Source organism: Podarcis vaucheri (genome assembly GCF_965113315.1).
Source record: "Podarcis vaucheri genome assembly, chromosome: 3".
Taxonomy (NCBI): domain Eukaryota; kingdom Metazoa; phylum Chordata; class Lepidosauria; order Squamata; family Lacertidae; genus Podarcis; species Podarcis vaucheri.
Window position 1 is genome coordinate 57,679,775 of NC_138761.1, and position 17,246 is coordinate 57,697,020.

The 17,246-nt window shown below is 42.3% G+C and overlaps 1 long non-coding RNA gene across 1 annotated transcript; it reads left to right on the plus strand.

The window, feature by feature from the left end:
* Positions 1 to 738: 738 nt before the first annotated feature.
* On the plus strand, positions 739 to 6,389 carry LOC309528143. The gene is made up of 4 exons (XR_014217566.1): positions 739 to 788; positions 3,132 to 3,218; positions 5,892 to 5,934; positions 6,328 to 6,389. It is a non-coding gene; the product is annotated as an uncharacterized lncRNA (long non-coding RNA).
* Positions 6,390 to 17,246: the final 10,857 nt, after the last annotated feature.

Consider the following 17,246-nt stretch of genomic DNA (forward strand, 5'->3'; position numbering starts at 1 on the left):
TACTGTATTTTATGCTGCTTTTATAATTAAGTGTTTTAAATTTGTTGTTGAGCCTGGTTTTTGAACTGGGAAGGGCGGGGTATAAATAAATTATTATTATTATTATTATCTGAATGTGTGCACAGAACCTCTGAAGCTGGAGATAGGTATTTGGAGCAATACGGGCAACCACTCCATCAAGTCCTATTACTTGCCCATCACAGCTCACAACACTGTAGTTACAGTTTCAGACCCAACAGGTGGCAATCACACACAGTCTCTTCATGCTTGCAGAGTGTGCTACAGGAAGCTATCAGGCATCCTTAAGTCATCTAGAAAGAACAAGAGAGCACCTGGGTCATCCTGCAATCCACATTCATTTAAGAGAAACTGGGTGTCCCTTCTGACTCTTGAGATAACTTTGGGTTATCCATTGGAAGTCAGGCTCCATATCAGACAGCCACACATTACTCCAAAGGGGTAAATTAAACCCTCCCCCCCACTAATCAAAAACTTTCACTGGAATTTGCAGATGTGTTCTACACAAGAAAAGATGCAATCAGCCATGCGGTGTTCTCAGCTTTGTTCGGGCTTAATAATAGTGAATACACCTATACTATGCCTTGAGCAAGCGTGGTGAGGTGCGGGAGGGAGCTGAGAGCAAAAGAGAGTTCTGTTTGTTAGCTCTGCTAAGTGGTTTGCTTATTGCCATGGAAACATCCACATCCTAGCAACAGCTTGTTGGTACCAAGCTGACATGGAATGATGAGCTGATGCTGCCAAAGAAAAGGAAGATGCAAGTGATTTGGGTGTCTCCATGTTTTTCAGAAACGTTATGGTTTGTTAAAAGATGTGCCACAAGGCTCCTTAACACCCTCCTTTCCAAATCAAATGGCATAATAATGAGGAGAGCTGGGAGCTGGGGTTGTGTCACTTTTGAACACCTGGAGTGAATCATCACTTATAATAATTTGAATCACTCACATAGCAATCATGATTCATTAGCAGAGGTTTCAAGAGCATATTAAAAATTAAATTAATCTTAGAATGCTTAGATATTGGGAGTCTATTTTTCTAGATCAGAACAAAAACACCCTTTCAATCTGATAGCCCTCCTTCCCCAGCTGCTGCACTGATTTATGGAACTAATCCTGTTGATACTGAAACCACTAGTGGCTATTTTTTTCCTCTAATGCCTCGACACTGTATACTTTAGGCATCCTGTAGCTAAAAAGAAGAAGGGGAAAGGTGTACCTTTGCAAGTGATCGTTGATATAATATGCACTCTGTTGCAAGCTTGGTATGCAATGATATAATATTGGCACAGAAATTGAGAACAGCAAGCAGTTTCAATATTATCGCAAATAATTGACTCGTGCCTTCTGACAGATCATAGTAACTATGTATTTGTATTTGTTCAGTACACTGTATCCATCAGCCAAAAACACTTGGTTTCAAAAGTGTGCAGCTGCACAGAGGATTGTAATCAATAGATGAGCAAATAATGAAATAATAGTGATATTGACAACCAAAAGTATAGGGCAATTTTAGGTGTGAAGATGCATGGCAGCCTGCTTACAGCACTTTGCATCAATCATTTATATCAATACCAGCATTGATATTCCATGCTTTTATGACTTTCACTTGTTCTTAAGGGCATCCATATTTACTTGGATATGTTTTATCCAATGGACCTGTTACACCATATTTGTACGGTATTTAATGCCTCACCACTTCCTTGAGCAGTAGGGTGCTCCATAGAGAGCACATTTGTGGTTACTTCCTTTGAAGCAGAGAGTGCTGCACACATTTTGCATTTTTTAAAAATATCTTTTTTATTTTCAAACATACAACTGGATTATAGAGGTGTAGACAACAGTCATCCAGTGCTTGTCTTTAAATCTTTACTATTTCCTGGAAAACAGACAAGATATTTTAAACCACTGCTTTTACCATTCAATTCTTAGCTTAATTTGTGTATCAAATAAATACTAATTCATAAAGTTTGTTTTAAATAAATAAATAAAAATTATTTGAAGCAATCAAAACTTGACCAAAGGTAACAGCTCAAACTATTCTATGACTCACCACATGTTTCAGGGGGTTCAAATCCAAATTGTATCATATATATTGGAGAAATAAAATACCATAGTTTAATTTAAATTCAGTAAAAGCACGTTCTGAAACAACAATAAAGACTTTATAAAGTCTCGGCAGTGTGGGGCAGATATTTGAAGATAGATCTGTGGTGCAAGGAGAAGCCTAGTGGCCAGAATATAGAATTTGGGAGCCAGAACAAAAGCCTAAGACGTCTAACAAGATACCATCTCAAGTCACTAGTAAAGTAGGTGCATAATAACTAGAAATTGTAACAAAGAACCTGAACTCAAGTTTGCTTATTTCCTCATTCCTTCTAAACCACTTTCCATTTGTGTCATGTAGTTTTAGTTTGTAAACCTGAGAGCAGGGAATGTTTTTCTGTAGTGATTTGAAATTTCTGGGCAAAAATTATGTGAATAGAAATATTAAAAGGCTTGGGAATTAGATAACAGCACAATCCTATACATGTCTACTCAGAAGTAAGCACCAGCTCCTCTGAACTGAATGGTTATTACTCTCAAGGTAAGAGTGTATAGGATAAAAGCCTAATTTACTTTTCAGATCGGAAGACGGCTATCATTACACAGTCCCCACTGGAGTATTTGTAGTGCTGCACCACAGTGGCAGTTTTTAACAACAGCAGACGTTTGAGTTGACCAGGGATGGAGGAGAAGTGAGAGGGGGGTAAGTGGTAAATTTTAGCAATGGCAGAGGTTTCAGCAGAGTGAATGGGAAGTGACACTGAGGGGGGAAAGAAGAGGCAGTTCAAAACAAGATGTGAATACTTTCTATGTTCTATCAAGGCCACATAGAGGACATAACCATTGTTGTTTTTCTCAGTGGATAAGAAACGTTTGAGTGACTTTAAGACTGAAGATAGAATCTTTTAGTAGCACACAGACCTTTATAAGAAACTCAGAAAATAAAGCACTCAAGGTGAGGCCCAGCGTACACACTGAACTCCCAGTCCTTTTCAACCTGTCCGTAATTACTGATAAACACAGCCAATCATATTTACTAAATGAGTTTTAGTGCTTTTCTTTCCCTAATAGATAAAGCCAGTTCCACGCACAAGCCAAGATCCATTTTTTGGTTCTAATTCCCTCAGGATGCTACCACCAGTCCTGACAGTACTACTGGTAATCTAACCAATAATCTGTTTCCATAGGCTGAGTTGGTTGAGGAGCTAGATGAATAAAAAGAAGTGCTTAGCCATTTACAGATGCTATTTCGCTGTGAATGCCAACACGGACAGCAACAAACACGTCTCCTTCTTTTAGTTATATATTACAAAGAACTTTGTGTCCATATGCTGGACAACAGATAAGACTTATTCTTGCCTCTGTTATGTCCACTGCAAACACTTGTCACAATAGACAGCATCCTTAATTAATGTTGCCTCTCTTTTGTTTATTCTTATATCCTGAGGGAAGGCGTGACTCCTTTACAGACAGCAGTCAGTCCTCTGTTTTAAATTTTCTTTTATTTGAAGGGCAGTCCAGTCAAGTCCAGGAGTAGTAAGTGAGGAACTGTAAACAGGACCTCCTGCAGTGGAGTCACTGCAACTTTCTGGGAGGGAGAAGGCGAGGCAGCAGGGAAGCTGGTGCTGTGTGGGCACAACACCAGGAGTATTGGATTGCCTCTGCCAAAGCACCCATGCTGTTGAATCTGCCTGCTGCCTCACACCCTCTAGTATATGGTAGTGACTCCGCTGCTGGGAGGTCAGGGGTGTGGTGCCACCGATCCTTACCAACCCCTCCTGGTCCAGTCCAGTTCCAAATTAAACATAAATAACTATAAGAAGGGAGATCATGGGCCCTGAAGTCACCCATCAACTGTTAACAACTGGACAGAACCATAAGTACGCCAGCAGCACCCTTGGGCCTTTCCCCGGAGGGTCAGTTGTCTTGATTTCTGTTTAAATTATTGTAATAATTTCTGAATGTGCATCTATAGCTGCAAATAAGCACATGCAAATTGCATGCAGATCTGTGCACTGTTTTGTCCTCTCTTGTGAGGATGCATTTGCTCTTCTTGAGTGATGTGTAGGTGGCCACCTTGGCATTATCCCTGAAATGTAGAATGAGAGGACATACTTGCATGTTGGGGTGGTTAACCTCTGGTCCTCCAGATGTTGCTGCCCTTCACCTCCAAGGAGCCTCAACCAAGCATGGCCAAGGATCAGAGATGATGCAAACTATAGTCGAGCAACATTTGGAGGGTTTTAGATTAGCCACCCCTGCCTGCATCAACTTTCTTCAATATGGAACACAAATCCTGTATAATGTGAGTGCATGACCCAGATGGAAACTTTCAGTCAGCACCACCACCAAATCATAATAGTGCCTGATCCTCGTCCTGTTTGTGCCTGACTTACATAACAGAGGAAGAAAGTCATAATATGTCACATTTTCTTGCATGTGTTATTTTTCTGGGTAAAGCGTGGACTGAAATCTCTATATAGAAACTAAGAAGAACATAACAAAATTTCCAACTTTCTTTATTACTTTCACTCTTGACAGTTCCCACATTTAGTAACACAATATTCCCACATAAGCCAGATCAAAGTGACAAAAAAATGACACAATTTTTAATTGGTGTGAAAGGGCACAATATACCACATATATATATAAAAGATATTCCCATTCACTCCAAAGAGCAGGAAAATTTCACAGTGGATTGTGCCTAAATTGGTTTCTTCTTTCAGGCTGATGACTCATTAAGAGTCCAAGGGTAATTGATTGATGATTCAGTAATGGGAGCTATTGACAGGAGATGATTTCTTGGTAGCTGGGGTTCTCTCTCAGGTTTGAAGGAAGAGATCCTGTCAAAGCTTGGTGAAGGTGATGTTCTTCCAGCTGAGAGCCAAGAGAGCGCAAAATGATGTTGCATGTAGAAGCAATACCCAAGTGTGGTTTAACAAGCTAAGCTCCATACCCCTGACTGCACCATTATTGCCATTCTCTCCCCCAGAGTTGGAGTGTAAAAGTCTGAAGCAGGGAGACTCCTCTACTTCTGAAGGCTCCTTATGAGATTTAGAACCCTGCAGACCTCTAGCAAATAGTTCTTCTGTGCTTTTTAACGCAAGCTGACACATCCTCATTATGTTGCGCTGGTAACCAATATGGACTTCTACCTTGAAACTCTGGTGATAGGCATTCACACTTTATAGAGGTTGGCAATAGTAATGGCTACCTTCTGGAATGGTTGCAGCTGCCACAGTCTTTCTCCCTCTACCCCACTTTGTAATTTCATTGAGCAACATTCATCACTAAACGGATAACACATCTCCCCCTGTGGAACAAAATTAAACCTTAACCAGATTCACTAAAATTATACCACTATTTCTTGACTTAACTCTCTACCCAGTGGACAGATCTGCAGCACTTGAGGGAACATGCTGTCTCTCTTTCAGTGTGGCCAGACAGCTAGAATTCAACTTTTTGTTGTGAGCCAAAACTGGAATAGCAAATTGAGGTGGGGGAAAGGAAAGGGCTCCCTTCAGTGTCAAAGTGGAAAAGTTGAATACTGCAAGAGAAGGGAGTTTGATACCTTCTTGCCCAGGGAGGAACCCCAGAGCCTCAAAAAGAGAGCTGCTTAATACATGGTGTTGCTACTGGAGGAAGGGACAACTCTTTGAGGAATGGCAGTAACTCATGACACAACATCTGCTTTGCATGCAGAAGGTCCCAGGGTCAATGCCCAGCATCTCCAGGTAGTGGACCAATTGCCTGACTAGTATAAGACTATGCGCTATGCTTGTTCCTATGGACAGCCTGTAAGGGGCAAACAAAACATTTCATTTTTTCCAGAGCTGTGGAAACCCATTGATCTCCAAGAAAGAACTTTGGTCTGGTAAATTCTCACCCACCTAGGAATCAAAGGATCTGCCAACTTCGTTTCTCCCTGTTTCTCATTTTTCCAGCCTTAAATTCAGTTCTCCACATTTTTGCAGCACTTTGCAGGGAAAAAATGGAAGCTTCTTATCACCCTTAATTTTCCTTTCTGAAGAAAAGAAAATCTCTCCTAGACTGTCACCCCTGTCTTTCTATTTAGGGTTTATCTCCTCTCCAGTGCGACACAACCTGCAGGCTTCCTGGAGCCTGGTCCACACAATTATTTTTAGGCTGTGGGTGACATGTTTATTGAATAAATGCAGTTTTCTCCTGCCCTCCCTCCTCTGGATACCCGGTGACACTGTTGTGTGATTTATTTGTTTGTTTCTATTCGAAGGCTTCTCTTTTGCAGGGGTTCAAAACAGGCTGCAGCAATCATTGTTTCAAAATCTTCATTTCTGTACCTGGAGGGCTTACCACCCGAGTCACTTTAATTAAACAGCTTGGGAAATGAAAGAGGTCGAATGAGGTCATTAAAATTCTCTTTTTAAGGAGATAACTTTTAAGAGTTATACATTAGCAATACCGAAGACATTTTAGCTTTCTGTTGCTGAACACTTGGAGCGGCTTCATTCTGGTACAAAAAAGGTGCACTCATTTTAAGGAACAATTCTACTGTGTGCTTTAGGTCTTCTTGGACCCCCTTTGTATGAAACGGAAGCAGGGTTGAGAGCTGCTTTCAAAAATCCTATTTCTAATATTCTTGTTTTCTCCATGCAGGGATGTTTGTAGAGGGCATGGGGCTTCTCCACCGTTTAAGTCTGAAGTAGCATGGTCCAGAAATAACTCCATGTGGAGGTCAACACCAAGCTGTGCATTTAGACCAGCTGGGTGTCCTTTAGATGTTTTAGACTCTCCCATCACCTCCTTCCATCTTGGCCAATGGTCAGGGAAACATGGGAATTGTAGTCCAACAGCATCTGGAGGGCAGCAGGTTGGGAGAGACTGGCTCAAGAAGTCTGTCTCTTCTGGGTTAGAGCAGGGTCAGTGTTCTACAACATCCACACAGAGTATCATTCCCTGTCATTGACAATGCTGGCTGTGGCCTACTGCAGAACTGCCTCTCATTGCATTTGGCAAACTCTACTTTAAAAGGCCTTACTGGCTTACAGAAGCTGTGTCAGTTTCCCCTTTGATAAAGGATTTGGCTGCAGCCCTGGACTCAGTTACTCACTTAGTCCCAATGAACTCAGTAGGCTTAACCAGGCATAGCAGACTGCAGGATTACATTATTTGTCACTTATCTGGATGCGTAGAAGCATTATGAGCTTTTAATTCAAGTTCATCTTTATAAGGAAGCTTTATGGGATCTGCCAGATGAGATACCAACTGCATGCTTAGTGACTACATTATAATTTTTACAATAAACAGTTGCAAATTACCCAAGGGGATGTAACCAGATTCAAATAATGTCCAAGACACGGTATTTTTAGTTTTAGTTTTTTGCTGACGCATTGCCAATTAATGTTCCATTACTTTTGCTGGAGGCATGCAAGTTTTTGCATACAAGGCACAAAGGAGGCACTAGCTTTGGCGTCGTTAAAGTCAATAGGCTGTTTTCTCCCAAATTACTTCCATCGTCCATTCGTGTGTATTTGTTTCTATAACGGACAATAGAACACTCAGATTTTCACACTTGGCCTCCACCTTCCCTTTAAAACAGGCCTATGATTAAGTAGAGACCACTTTTGTATCTCTTTTGTAAACTTTGTGAGGGCTGAAGGTGAGCTCACTGCATCAATTTTACTGTAGGTTTTCCCCCCAGAATTGTTTTATCTCCAGGTTTCAAAATCTTGATTATGATAGTAGGGTTTCTGTCACATTTTCTAACGTTCCTTTCGCACTGCAGTAACTACTGTGTTATGGAACTGTGGCTTTTTGACAGATAAACCAGCATGTTGCACTACATTGCATTCACACCAATAGACATGGTGTGACACAACAAATGCCATTGGACAGTGTTGCCACCTTGCCGGACATGTGCGCTTCTCTGTTCCTCCATGATTCACCCATGAAAATGGCAGGAAAGAACTGTAGGCTGGTATATACCACTCCACATTTTGTCACTTTACTCCAGTGATTTCCTGGGTTAATGGGGCTGCAAATTGATGTTTTGCGCTGGAAGCAATTAACACAGATATGAGTACTAAATTTCCACTAGCTTTCTGGAATTGGTTTTTATGTTGTGTGAAAGCTCAAATATAATGCAGGTATTAAGTTTAGGAAACATTGCAGAAATGGTGTGTGAATGCAACCTCTGAACCATTCTAGGTAGGTGTCATCAGGGGTAACCATTCAGAGAGCACAACTTCTGAGCCTTGGTAGTGTGAAGAAGTCCTGACCAAAATTAATGTCTTGCAAAAGGACAAAAACATTGATCTGATTCTTAATATTTTTTTGATGTTGGAAACAAAGAAGAAGCCCACTTTGCAATGCGTAACATGCAATTATTCTAACTGTGAGAGAAAGCACTTTGGGTTGTTGATTAGATTTTCACATTAGATAGAAGCCTGCTCTTCTCCTTGTCACCTATCAGTTCTGTCATATTCTACAAAGGATGTGGTGCCTTTGTTCTGTTGCTTATGAATCTGTTTGGTAGATTAATCTCTCCTATGTGCTCTGCATTTAAAGCATGTTTTCAGCTTGGTTCTCTCTTGCATTTTCTGCTATTGTCCAGAGGTGGTGCTGAGTGCTCAGGTACTACATTGTTTAAAATGGTCAAGAACAGGAAGAAGAATCTTCATTCTCTCTTTAGTGATTATTGTACCCTACAAGTGGTAAGGAAAAAAGGGGGGGGGATGCTTTAAAAAATGGAAATACAAACCAGTATGTTTAATAAGCACTGTGCACTGAATGAGTTTCTAAGACAAAGGCTGATATTCCATGTTTACTCATCTGGGGAGTGCTGTTTTAAATTCTTATTTTCTTAGTATTTCCTTTTTTTTTTGCATTGTTTGAATTCTTATTTTATCTTGCTGCATCCCCCGCATCTGCTTTAAATTATTACTGTATATAAGAACATTAAAACATCCTTGCCTGATCAGACCAAAGGCCTATCTAGTAGAAATGTGCACCAACCACAATATTCAGTTTCAACTCAGAGCTTCAAAAAACAACACAGTTGGACTTGATTGTTCAAATCCACTTTGTTTTCCCCATCCACATTCACTATTGGGAAGTTTTAAAATGCTTATAACTTTTTTAATTTGACAGAAGTGGATAAAATTTGCAAGCATGGTAGCCCCTCCAGATTTGTGCAAATTACAAGTAAATAATTCTAGGGACTTTTGTGTTGAACAACTCTAAAATGTGATCACCACTCTTCCCCTGCAGAAGGGAACCATCTCTAACTTTTTTTTCTTTTTCAGAACTGGGTGAAATTTGCATGCAAGGCCATCCCTCTGAGGGCATAAATTTGAGAAGGACTCCTACACTTCCTGAGTAATCATTCCTGCTCTTTAAAAGTGAGATCAGTCAGTTGTGCATGAGTGCTTCTTCACCTTTCCCCATTCTGACATCTTACCTCCCCTTAGAGACATAAAACTTAACCTTACAGTGCTGTTCCCTGCAACTGGTATTGTAGAACACTGGCCAGTCCCTCTGATTACAACGCAGACAACAGCCTTAGTCCTCTGTGTCCTTGCCCCACTCTGTATTTGCTCTCCTCTTCTCTCTGTTATCCCACCCTGGTGTTATGGAAAGCTTAGATACATTGCTTTTGCTTTCAAAAATGACTGCAGCATTTTCCAAAATATCTGGATGACTAAGGTGCCACTAAGTGATTCAGGGTTATGCACTTTGAATCATGTTGCCTTGTAGAGATTCCAGTACAGCTGACATGACTAGTACCCATTGCTTGCCTTATCTTCCATGAATTTGTCTAAACCTCATAGATAGATGATAGATAGATAGATGATAGATAGATAGATAGATATTGACCCTTAATTTTTATTCAGCCTCAGAATTAATGTACTTTTATTGAATTTGTCTAAACCTCTTTTAAAGTTATCCAGGTAATAGAAAAGTAGGATCTAAATTATTAACTATTCACCTGTCAGGGACTGGACTGAAGAGGAGGAGGAATGGTGGAGGTCACCCCCCCTTTCTCCGGTAACTCTCAGAGAAAAGGGAGGCAGTCTCAAATTACAGCAGAGCTTTGAGGAAGATAATAGCTCAGAGACAGGTGAACAGCAGAGTTATGAGGTGTTAGGAGGAGGAGGGGAGGCAGAGCAGCTAGCTGACACGTCACTGGATAGCATAACTGACCCTCCTTCCCCCAAAATGTGGTGTTCATTATGTGTGCAAGAACAAAGGGCACAGAGGCAGTTGACCATGGACAGAAGCTGCAGAGGAAGGTGTTGTTGCTAAGAGTGAAGGGGGAGGAGCTCAGTGTGAGCAACGCCATCAGTGAGGAATGACAGGATTATTTGTCTTTCACCGTGATACTGAAATAAATCATAAGTAAGAACTTTCTTGTTTTCTCCCTGCTCCTTGGTGCCATCAGGGGAGGGAAAGAATTCTTCACACCTGACATCACCTAACTTGGGGAAAGGCCTCATTGAATGTGTGAAGACTTTTGAATAAACATGCACAACATCATGTTTCACAGCTTCAATGGTATTAAAACAAAGACAGCAGCTTGAAAGGAGACCTGATTGCATTAGAACGATCATGTTCTCTTTGGTGTTTTCTTCTATCATTCTGCCCCCCCCTCCCCGGTCAAAAACCCAGACACCCTTTCAGGATGTGTATAATTGGGATGTGTTATCACAGTGGCTCAAGAGTATCTTGATGTCAAAGGTAGAGTGATATCCAACTAATTCATACCCAAACGAGACCCACTGAAATAAAGTCTACTTTCAGTGGGTCTACTCTATGATTGATTAACACTGGATATCACACATAGTTTCTGACTTCTTACAATGAATGACTACTGACTGTGATTATTCTTGCTGGTGGTGGAAAATCACACTGTGCATATGCTCAGAAGTCCTGTTTGGGAGTTCAGTTTTGCATTTAAAAAAATCAGACTGTGACATTACCACAGCAGATTTGAAGTGAAGGCATGTGGCAAAACATGTTCAGAGAAGGAGAAACACTGTGTGGGTTTAATCAGGGGGAAAATCCATGGAGATAATTTTCATAATTAGTTATACTGATTTAGATATAACACTGATTATAATGAGCTGCATTGTGTCAGTCAGCACATAGCTGATTGTGCTGTTTTCTTGGGAATTCTTGAAATAAGATACCTCCGTCTGAATCCTCCCCTCCTTTTTGATTCCATGTGAAAATCCATCATGTTATGTGAGCAAATCCTTAGGACAACAAAGGGATCATCATTTCTTTCAGATGTCTCTTCTATGGAAGAAGATACTCAACATGCATCTGGAGCTCAGATTATATTTAAAATGCTCACCTCACTTTGAGTACTCTAAGGATGGATTACCAAGAAATAGTCCATCTGGAGCAATCCTCAAGCACTAACTATTACTGGCAATTGAGAATTGTATACTGTAGATGTAAATACCGTATTTTTCGCTCTATAACACGCACCAGACCAAAACACGCACGTAGTTTTTAGAGGAGGAAAATCCGTAGGCATGCTACCCGTAGGCATTCCCTCCATAACACGCACAGACATTTCCCCTGACTTTTTAGGAGGAAAAAAGTGAGTGTTATGGTGCAAAAAATACAGTAAATGGAATATTTGTATCCTGGTAAAGCTGATTGGAGTCTACACTGCCATTTTTTATTAAGCAACCAGGCTCTTGTAAAATCACCTCCACACAGTAATGTGGCAGTGTGGCATGCTGAGGTATGTTGACAGGGTGGGTGTGTGGAGCGGGGAGAGTTTTCAGATTCAGAAATGTCGTGTGTGAATCTGCCTTCAGCTGCCATGTTATTAATGCAAACCTGCATTTGTTATGTTGATGTGTATAGTTGTAGCTGTGTATGTATGTGTGTGTCTGTATCCATGACAAATCTATAAATAGATACATAGCAATGCACTAGGAGAGTTTGGCAATGACTAGATGAACTGCATTCCAGTCACAGAGGAGTAGGGTAAGCCAGGGGTACTTGACTGCCATTGGTTAAGATGGTCAGATCTTAGAGACGTGTACAATGGCAGAAAGGCTTTGGGAAACCAAGCCGCTAGTATATGGGTCATCCAATGAAACGTGAGAAAGGAAGACATTCTTTGCAAAGCACATAGATGGAGGTGGATGGACGAACTGGGTAAATTATGATTAATGCTGTCAGGGTGGTTGTTGCTGTTGTTGTTTGGTAGACCAGATGCTAGCTTTGTGACAAATGACTAGCCAGAGATTAGTTGTGTTATGGCTATGGTTGCTGCATTTTTTTCTACCATTCTCCAACAATTAATGAGAAAAGAAATTGCAGGTGAAAAAATGTTAAAGGTGACAGGAAAAAGAAGAGATATGGGGTTGCATTTATCTTACTTCTGAAGTGGCCATGGGGTATTTGTGGGTGCCCTTCCTTTCATTCTACAAATCATCTCACCACTGACCTGTATTCTGCAGCCTTCCTGGGTGCCCACACTTCACTTAAAGCCCATCCTGACTTCCCATGGGGCACTTTCCCACCAGGAAGCATGGCCAGCTGCCAGCCCAGCCAAGAGGTTGCAGAGTGCCAGATAAATGTTCAGTGGCTAGAAAAAACCACATAGACCACCCTCAGCTGCCTTGCAATGACAAGGTAAGCTCAAAGCTCTGCACCTTCAGAACTTCTAAAGAAATTATTCATTGCACTGAGAATGACATACAAAAGAGAAGCCTCTATTTAAGATTAAGAAAACTTTCAGGAAATTGGAAGACAGATTTCAACACAGCACGATGCAGAAAACTAGTAATACTACATGAACAACAGAAACATTGGCTGTGGGTGTAGAGAGAAAACAAATGTTTGCTCTTTTCATGCTAGTTCCTTCACCTGAGAAATCTAAGTTGCCCTTCCCAAGACATGAATTAAGAGTGGGTTGCTTTGATGTATTGATACTCAAAGCTGGCAATGTCATTACATAATCCTAGCCAAATTTGAGCTGCTTCTCCCCTCTCCCCCTGCCTCATATTGAATGGCATATATAGTCTGAAGGTCCTTGTCAATTTTTTTGTGCCTAACTGTCAGGGCCGGGCTTGGATCTTTCAGATTTCAGCCTTCTCCTCTGCACATACACTATATCATAGTTGTGACACCATATGGCGGCCCCCAGGCTTGGTGCCCAGTGTAAGGCTACCATATTTTTTTCAAAGAATCGGGGTTATTTTTTAAAAAATATTAAGAAGTAATATCTTCTCTTCTGTGGTCTCCCCTGTCGTGCGGCCATCCTCTGGGCCCTGGCCTGCTCTCTTGGAGTGCTAGCTGCCGTGGAGTAGGCTCAGGTCAGGCCTGGGCTTGGCCATGTGTCCTTAACGTCCCGGTGCTCTCCTCCCTCTCCTCCTCAGCAGATGGGGTGGCAGCGCGGCAAGGTCGGGGCTCCCCTCTTTTTTCTCTTTGCATCAGCTCTGGGGTTTTCCTGGCCCCGGAGCACCGCTGGGCAGTTGGCTGGGTGGCCAGGCACTCTTGCTCCCAGCTTGCTTTGGGTTGGGGGGAGGGGTCAGTAGTTCCCCCAGTTGATGTGCCAGGCATCCCCGGTTCCCCCTCGGCAGTGGCAGCGGCAGCAGCAATCTCAGCAGCCTGGTAGTGCAGTTGGCTCTGGCTGGCTTCAAGAGCTGCTTGCTGCCATGGCGTTCGCCTTTTTGCCTCGCCAGAAGTCCCCATATGATGTGTCTTGTGCCATTGAACCAATCACACAACATTCATTCCCTACTAATAAATCTACAACACTTAAAATATAAATCCGGGGACATTAAATGAAATCTGGGGACAGATTTTGTCTGGGGACAGATTTGTAAATCTGGGGACTGTCCCCGGGAAACAGGGACATCTGGTAACCATAGCCCAGTGTGGTGAACTGGTAGCACTGACCTAAATCTTCATCTGGTAATAGTCAAGATTCTTGATATGGGAAGTTGGGAAGTTACGGGTTAACTGACAGAAAATGTGCAAGTTTGACCTTTTGTTTCACCCCAAGCTCCCTCACCCCACCCCATGTTCCTGCCTGCCTTTGTGCCAACTTGAGTGGGCAATCAGGGTTGACCTTCCTTTCACCCCTGCCAACACCCTGAAGCAGATCACACTATAACAATTTCACAAGTAACCATCCATAAATACTTCTCCAAGTCCTGTGCATGGGTCATGCTGTTCATCTGCCAGGAGGCCAGAGCGAGAGGGGCCAATTCCAAACTCAACGATTGCTGCCAGAAGTAGATCACACAGAAGACTTCTCCTATCTATCTAGCAGCAAGAACAAGTTCAGAAGTCAGAACAAACTTTTCTCGTTTATCTTGGTGGTATGTTCTGTATGTTTTATTAATAATTGTTTGGCGAAAGTACAGCAGGTGTGATCCAAGAACAGTATGAGCAGCCTGATTTATTTCACCCTACGTCTCTGCTTTGAACCTATTACCCAAGAGAATAGTCCTATTTACTTTAAAGCTAAGGTGTGTTGCAAAGCAGGTTCTCCATCTTAGTCCAAGGAAGGCACACACAACTGTAAGGTTTAACAAGCTTGCTTTACTCAGGAGGATCAGCCATTAGATGTTACAGACAGAAGCAAGCAAGGAAGGCAAAGGGGAAATGAAGAAAGCCACTCAGGCCTCTTTCCCAGATATGTGGCTTTGTTTCTTATGTGGAATAGTTATCTACCTTCCAATAGTAAGCCTACTGTTGCCTTTGCTTGTCTATCTTTCTTGTCCCATTTGTAGGGATTTTTGGAAAAACGGTATTTCAACTTTAAATTTCCACAATTAAAACAAGGGTCAGGATACCATGCTAGTTATGCCCTAAGATCTGAAGGACCCTTCTGTATGTTCCATCTATGGTTTGACTGATGAACGCTGTCCCTAATTTGTGGGACTCTACACCATGGGATGGGGATGCGGGTGGTGCTAAACCACAGAGCCCAGGGCTTGTCAATCAGAAGGTCAGTGGTTCAAATCCCAGTGACAGGGTGAGCTCCCGTTGCTCAGTCCCTGCTCCTGCCAACTTAGCAGTTTGAAAGCATGAAGTGCAAGTAGATAAATAGGTACCACTCTGGCGGGAAGGTAAATGGCGTTTCCGTGCGCTGCTCTGGTTCGCCAGAAGCATCTTTGTCATGTTGGCCACATGACCCGAAAGCTGTACGCCGGCTCCCTCGGCCAATAATGTGAGATGAGTGCCACAACCCCAGAGCCGTCCGCGACTGGACCGAATGGTCAGGGGTCCCTTTACCTTTACCTTTACACCATGGGATGCTAAGGTGCCCCTCTCTCTTATGGTGTTTTGCTGTGAGGTGAAAATGTTCTCTGTACCCAGACATTTACAGTGCTACCTCAGGTTACAAACGCTTCAGATTACAAACACTTTGGATTAACAAACTCTACTAAACCAGAAGTAGTACGTCAGGTTGAGAACTTTGCCCTAGGATGAGAACGAAAAATCACTCACCGGTGGCACAGCAGAAGGCCCCATTAGCGAAAGCGCACCTCAGGTTCAGAACGGTTTCAGGTTAAGAATGGACCTCTGGAATGAATTAAGTTTGTAACCTGAGGTACCACTGTATTTTATGGGTTAGATAGTTTTTTATCTGATGTTTTTGTTTTATTAGGCTGCACTGTCCTTTTTTTATTATATTGCCTTTTTGTAATTGCACAATAGTTTATGGCTGGCTTTAATTGCTGTCAGCATAGGCACCAGAAAGGCAGGATATAAAATGGCATAAAAATAAAATAAATTCAGGAGGTGGCAGCAGCTGGCAATCCATTTGGGTAGTCTATTGTGCATATATATATTTTCCGTATAGTAAAAGCCATGGTTTTCCCAGTAGTGATGTATGGAAGTGAGAGCTGGACCATAAAGAAGGCTGATCGCCGAAGAATTGATGCTTTTGAATTATGGTGCTGGAGGAGACTCTTGAGAGTCCCATGGACTGCAAGAAGATCAAACCTCTCCATTCTGAAGGAAATCAGCCCTGAGTGCTCACTGGAAGGACAGATCGTGAAGCTGAGGCTCCAATACTTTGGCCACCTCATGAGAAGAGAGGACTCCCTGGAAAAGACCCTGATGTTGGGAAAGATGGAGGGCACAAGGAGAAGGGGACGACAGAGAATGAGATGGTTGGATGGTGTTCTTGAAGCTACTAGCATGAGTTTGATCAAACTGCGGGAGGCAGTGGAGGACAGAAGTGCCTGGCGTGCTCTGGTCCATGGGGTCACGAAGAGTCGGACACGACTAAACGACTAAACAACCATTGTGCATGACAAGGGTCAAGATGCCTAATTTAAGTTGACTTCTCTTGTGCCCTTCCTGCCCCCTTTCCAGGAATGCCAGGGTAAGGATCCCCATGTTATGTCATGGTCCTCATTTAAATTTGGGAGGGAGAACCAATAAACCGCAGTTCACTGAAATGTCTTCATTTCTTGTGGAGTGCATTCTCATGGACCATTATGCTGAAGCCGTGAAAGTAGCATTTGTTCTGCTAAAGAGATGGGTGCTATGAAATTGATAAGCCATATGCCATGCTGCAGAGTCTACCTGCCTGTAATGAGCTCTTACCTGCTGGCATAATTTATCTAGCGAATTGCTATCTTGCACAGGCAGAAAGCTGGTCCATGACAACCTGCTATTCCACTTTATAACCTTTTCTGTTTCTGTGTGCTGTTTTCACATTCCTCTGCCAAAGCTCTTGTGCCATATGCTTTCATGCTCTTAAAATGGGGTATGGGGAGCCTGTAGCTCTCCAGATGTTGATGGATGCCAACCCATTATCCCTGGTCATTATTCTATAAAGATGGGAGATGACTGTGATACACCGACAGTGCTATTTTTTGATAAAAAAGAGGTGCCAGAACTCACCATGAACACCTCCCTCGTTCTCTTAGAATAGCAGTGGTGCCCATTTGCGAGGTGCTGGAACTGAGTTCCAGTGAGTTCCAGCTGGGGGAAAAACCCGGAAACACACACACCATGTTATGGCAAGGTGGAAGTAGGTGTTCCATCACAAGGTGAGCCATGAAGGCGGCATGCTTGTTTTTCCAATCACTATCTGTTCAACATAACAAACTCAGCGGAGAGATCAAACTGGCTGCAGTCGATTTCAACTGAGATTCATGGCCTTGAAAATTGTTGGGAGCAAATTGATGCAACTGAGTCATGTTGTCAGGCAGCAGC